Below are 6358 nucleotides of genomic sequence, written 5' to 3' on the forward strand. Positions count from 1 at the left end.
CTTCCAATGTTCTAAATATACCTTTATATGTGGTTCAGAGGTCTGGGGCCATCCCCTGAGGCTGCTTGGTCTGGTATTCTGTGTTTTTGCTGATGGAGCTCCTCACTGCACTTCTACCCAATCTGCCAGCTTGTTTGTTCTCCCTCCTAACCTATACTTTTTGACATTATTTTAGGAACAACAAAATTGGGGCATAGGATCTAACAATTTTTTTCTTATGTATGACTTTATTTATAGGAAAAGACCTAGAAGTTACCAAAATTAAGCCATACTTTGGTCAGAAGGTTAACAAATCAACTTTCCTGTAAAATAAAGAAATCAAAAATAGCAAAAGTTTTTGAAAATAAGCATAGAGTACATAGCCAGTAAATGAAATATTTGGGTTTTCAATTTTGTCATTCATCTGATGAAATTGGTGAGACCTTGTTTATACTCATATGTGTTTGAATAAAACAGTTTAGTCAATAGCTTATCTTTCTTGGCTTTTTATCAAGTGCTTTTGGCATAACTCTGAGTCAACTGGGATGCTTAGGAAAGATTTCTCAGTTTCATTGGTTGTGAATGTGTTTTGAGTTTATAAAATTGCTAATCAACAAAAATAACATCTGTTGCAACATTCTAAGATAATCACTTAATATTTTCTTTGTGACTCTGAGTTAATTTCTTTGTTCCATTCAGCAATCAAACTCACACTGGGATGTGGCTTAATAACACAAATTTTACAAATAAAATTATTGTATGACAAAGTAAGCTGAACATTTCAGAAATATTTTAAGCTTCCCTCCTCCGCTTAATGAAAGTCAGAGTTCCCTTTCAGCTTTTAATTGATAGAAATGAAGAAATGATTGGAATTCACTTTGTTATGGTGGGGGAGGGAATTTTTTCTTCCAAAATGTTTAACATCATTCATGGGCCATGTAAAATTATCAACTTAAAAATTAGCCTGGTATCTTTGGTCAAATGTTTAATTAACTCATCCCTGGTATGGTGCTGTGTGATAAAGCACTGGACTGCAAGGTCAGTTTGAACCACAAGGTCGGTAGTTCAAACTCATCAGCCATTCCTTGGAAACCCTATACAGGGTGATGATGAGTTGGAACCAACTCAATGACACTTAACAACAACAATGTGATGGTTAGCACTGTCAACGACAACAACAATGTGATGGCTAGAACTGTGTGCCCTGTGTTGTGGGTTAATGTGCTGGACTGCAAAGGTGGTTTGAGTCAAAAGGTCTGTGGTTCAAGCTCACCACCCACTCCTCGGAAACCCTATATAGGGTCTTTATGAGTCAGAATCAACTCAATGGCACTTAACAACAAGAACAACCCTAGTTTAGAATGACTAGACAGTTAAGTAGAATCTCCAAGGTTTCTGTCCCAAATCCAAATCTATCAATACCAAGTATTGTAAATTTTTTTCTGAAGTTTTGACTTTACTGGGCTACCATTAACACTTTTTCTTGGTCTGACATGTTGTTAAGTGCTGTCGAGTCGATTCTGACCACAGTGACCCTGTATAGGGTTTGTGAGGAGCGGCTGGTGAGTTTTAACTGTGTCAGTATTTACCTGGGACTTTGTTGATCTATTATATCTGACTGCCCCTCTGTTTTGAAGGTGTGGTTGTGGTTATGTGCCGTGCAGTCGTTTCCGACTCATAGCGACCCTATACAGGGTTTCCGAGGCTGTAAATCTTTACGGGAGCAAAAAGCCTCATCTTTCTCCCACGGAACAACTGGTAGTTTCAAACTGCTGACCTTGCGGTTTGCAGCCCGATTCGTAACCACTACACTACCAGAGCTCCTTAGTTTGAAGGTAGCAGTATAGAAAATCATAGTAAATATTGTGTAAGAACTGGAACCTTTGTAAATTAGGATCTATGAAAATTTTCTTAAGGATAGTACAAGTATTCTGAAATTAAAAAAATAATTTTTTTATGAAGAAAATATGATTGGGATATAATGGTGGAAGTATTTTTTATTTTAAATTATAAAAAGTACAATATACACTGTAGAAGAAAGTTGAAGAAATATAGAAATGTATAAAGGAAAAAGTGCAAATTTTCTTTCTATCACCAGATTCCCACTATTGTTATTTACTGATAATATTGGACTTTATTTTATGTGGAATGTGTATCTATGCATGTGCCTATGTATTTATAATAAATTGTAATTACCATGCAGTTTTCACTTAATGTATAGTAAACATTTTCTTATTATAGAAATTGTTTGATTATTCAAAACATGGTTTTCTATGATTACGTGCTGTTCTATCATATGACTGTATCATAATTATTATTTCCAAATAATTATACATTTAAATTTTTAGAAATTGTTTATAAATAATGCTGCAATGGAAATCCTTTTACATAAATTTTTGTGTAAAACATTTACATAAATTGAATTGACTGCATAAGGGTCAGTCTAAAAATTGACTGGGCCCAATTGACTGGGATTTGCTGGTTCAAAGGGTATAATAAAGAGTTATGGCTTTTTGGATCTGACCACAGTGCTCTCCAGTTAGTTCCACCAGTAATGCAGGAGAAGGCGTATTTCATTGCATCCTTGTCTCAAGCAATATAGTTAACAAATATAAGAGCATATAATGAGCGCCTCCAAAGTCCAATTTGGTTTGTGTTTTGATTTGCATTTCCATTGTTATTAGGTACTATTGAGTCACTTTTGACTCATAGCGACCTTATGTGCAATAGAATGAACCATTGTCCGGTCCTGTACCATTCTTAGAACCATTGCTAAGTTTGAACCCATTGCTGCAGCCACTGCCAGTCCATCTTGATGAGGGTGGTCTTTTATTTAAAAATTTTTTATGCTCACCTTCTATTTTATCAATCACGATGTCCTTCTTCAGGGACTGGTCCCTCCTGATATCATGTCTAAAATATCAGAGACGAAGTCTTACCATCCTCACTTCTAAGAAGCATTATGGCTCTGCATCTTCCAGCACAGATTTGTTTGTTCTTCTGGCACTCCATGGTATTCAGTATTCTTTGCCAACACCATATTTCAAGGGCACCAAGTCATCTGTGATCTTCCTTTTTAGTTCTCCTGCTTTCTCATACATATGAGATGGTTGTCACATAGTCTTCAGAGTAACATCTATGCTTTTTAAAAGTTTAAAAGAAATCTTTTGCAGTAGATTTTCCCAATGCAATTCATTGTTTGATTTCTTCACTGCTGCTTCCTTGGATGTTGGTTAAGAATCCAAGTAAAATGAAATCCTTGACAGTTTCAATCTTTTCTCCATTTATATGAATGTTGTTTATTGGTCCAGTGGTGAGGATTTTTATTTTCTTTACATTGAGGTACAACCCATCCTGAAGGCTGTGATATTTGATCTTCATCAGTGAGCTTTTTAAGTTCTCTTCGCTTTCAGCAAGCAGTGTTGTGTCATTTGCATATGGCCAATTGTTAATGAGCTTTCCTCCAATCCTCACGCCATATTCTTCTTTTTTTCTCCTCTAAGCAAAATTACCAATTTATTTAAATTTCAAGAAAAATTTAAAATGAATGCGTTATCCTTTTAAGTTTAACATGCTCATTATTTACTATTTTTATTCTGCCGAAAATCTGTAAAAAGGTGAAATTAAGATCTTAAAATGGTTTTACATTATGAGACACATGAAATTTCATATTCACAAGATATTATTTGATTCTTATATATGCATAATTAACCAAAACTTTTAAAATGAAAATTTGACATTTTTCAAATTTTACTCAGAAACACTACTGTGTAGTTTTTATACCAATACCAATATTTTATGATTAGCTTTGTTAACAATATAACATCTTCATGCAGTCTTCAGTTTGATATTAGATGCTTACTTGAGTTCAAACCACAATGCTTACTTGAGTTCAAACCACAAATATGCAAGCCTGTCTAAATGGGAAAAATATAAAATGAGGTTACCCTTTTATATAATCATCTAGATTATTTTTAAGAACAAAAAGTTAATATTGGAAATTAAAAACCTAAAATACTGACATTACTATTGATTTAAACATGTGCATGTTTACTTAGGCCACAGGACTGCCCATTAGCCCTTCTTGTTGGAGAGCAATTATCTCTTGAACCATTTTTCCTCAGCCTCTGCTTTATCAATAAATAAATTTAGATGGGCCAGAGAATTGTCATCTTGGTACTTGATAGCAGTAGGGATGCTGCTAGGGTCTATTTCTTTTTCAAAACTGATAGGATTGACCACTGCAGATGTTGGTCCTGAGGTTGCAGCTGTGTGCTTCACTTCCATAGGTTCCACTGACTTTTTAACTACTTGATCTGAATGTCTGCTGAACAAAAGAATCACTTTCAGTAGCTTCAATTTCATTTAATCTTTTTACTTGCTCTACCAGGGTGGCTTAATCTTCCTCCTTTCTTCTTTTTGCTTCTTCCTCATTTCTTTCTTTGTCTTTCAGTGCTTCATCAGCTTTCACAGAAGCTTCAAGAACCAAATCTGTAGTCTGGCTTTGGCCTATTCAACTGGTGGCAGATGTTCTAATCCAGCTTTGATGTTTCCAGATTCCCCACATTTGATGTTGTGCAATTCCTTGTCTTTTCCTTTATCTTTCTCCTTGTCTCTGGCCTTGCGTTGTTCCCTATCCCAAGATCGATTTTGGGTTCTTCTGTGACTGGATCTTTCACTACTTTGACTATGGGAACGTGGGTGAGGTCTTGACCTAGACCTACTTGTTCTGCTTTTAAACCTAGACCTCTGAACTCTGTAGGATTTTCCTCGACCCCTTGAATGACTTTGACTTCGTTTCCTTCTTGAGCCATAAGAAGAATTACTGTTTGATCTATGCCTGCGTCTTCTGTCATAAGAATGTGAATGATACTCAAGATCTCTAGACCAAGATCTTGACTTTGACCTTGATTTCCTTCCACCTTTCTTTCAGCTGTATGTTCTACTACTGTCTGAAGAACTACTTGAAGATGATTGTCTCTGTTGTTTCTTTTTTCTCTTACGTCTGCTTTCTTCTTCAGTATCTGATGAACGGCATCCCATTTCTATAAGCTGGAAATGTTTCTTCCGAGTAGGGCACCACTGGTGTCCTCTGAACATGCTTCAATTTCCATATTCTTCATATAGTCCAACTTATTGTATTATTTGCTCAGCATACAAACTGAATAAATATGGTGAAAGGATGCACACCTAATGCACACTTTTCCCGATTTCAAATCAGGCATATAGCTTTATTCTTGGTCTATGTACAAATTCTGCATGAGCATAACTAGGTGTTCTGGAATTCCCAATCTTTGCAATGTTAGCCATCATTTATTATGATCCACACAGTCTAATGCTTTTGCATAGTCAATAAAACATAAACATTTTTCTTGAATTATAAGCTTTCAGCCAAGATCCATCTGGTATCAGTAATAATATTCCTCAATCCACGTCCTCTTCTGAATCTGGTTTAAATCTCTGGCAGTTCCCTGTCAATGTACTGCTATAACTATTTTTGAATTATTTTTAGCAAAATTTTACTTGTATGTGATTTTAATGATATTCTTTGATAATATCTGCATTGTGGGGTCATCTTTCTTTGCAATGGACACAGATATGGATCTTGTCTAGTCAGTTGGCCAGGTAACTAGCAGTTTTCCAAATGTCTTGGCATAGACAAATGACACCTTCAGCAATGCATCTGTTGAAACATTTCAATCTGTGTATTCTGACAATACCTAGAACCTTGTTTTTCTCTGATGCCTTCAGAGCAGCTTGGACTTCTTCCTTAAATGCCATTATTTATTAATTTTTAACTTTTTGTTGTGAATCGAGTGAAGGTTTACAAAGCAGATCATTAGTTTTGCACTGAACAAATCATATACTTTGCTTCATTACATGTGTGTAGTCCCCTTCATATACCAACAGTTAATAGCATTTACCTCTATTCACTTAACTATTACATTCTTCCTCCCTGTGTCTCCTGCTACCGTCATCTTTCCTCTGCTAACCACCCACTTGTATATTGTCTGCCCTGTCACCTATATCCACATGTGTCTGCCCTCTAGCTCGTGAATAATTTCCTCTCCCCTCCTACTCCCTACTCTCCTACCATCTTTTTTTGAGCAATTACACAGTTCACCAATTCAAAGTAACAGTGGCACACGCCCTTCCCACTTTCCATTCCAAATTTTACTGGAATCAAGTTCGTATCTTTTTCAAATTGTTATTTAAGGTTTTTATTGTGGATTGAGTGAAAGTTTACAGGGCATATCATCAGTTTTACATTCAACAAATCATATACCTTGTTTCATTACGTTGATTATAATCCCCTCCATGTACCATCAGTTAACAGTATTTCTCTCTATCCCCTTTAGCTTTTTTAAAAAACAAACAA

At 35.6% G+C, this 6358-nt stretch overlaps 1 protein-coding gene and 1 pseudogene across 3 annotated transcripts in view; one reads left to right on the forward strand and one right to left on the reverse strand.

Moving 5' to 3' along the window:
- The window catches only part of SEMA4F (sema domain, immunoglobulin domain (Ig), transmembrane domain (TM) and short cytoplasmic domain, (semaphorin) 4F), a 52644-nt gene that overhangs the window by 15879 nt on the left and 30407 nt on the right, over window positions 1-6358 (forward strand). The gene's annotated exons all lie outside the window — the stretch shown is intronic.
- Window positions 4034-5022, reverse strand: LOC102825044 (annotated as a pseudogene).

This window comes from Chrysochloris asiatica, unplaced genomic scaffold (genome assembly GCF_000296735.1).
Source record: "Chrysochloris asiatica unplaced genomic scaffold, ChrAsi1.0 scaffold00197, whole genome shotgun sequence".
In the NCBI taxonomy this organism is placed as follows: domain Eukaryota; kingdom Metazoa; phylum Chordata; class Mammalia; order Afrosoricida; family Chrysochloridae; genus Chrysochloris; species Chrysochloris asiatica.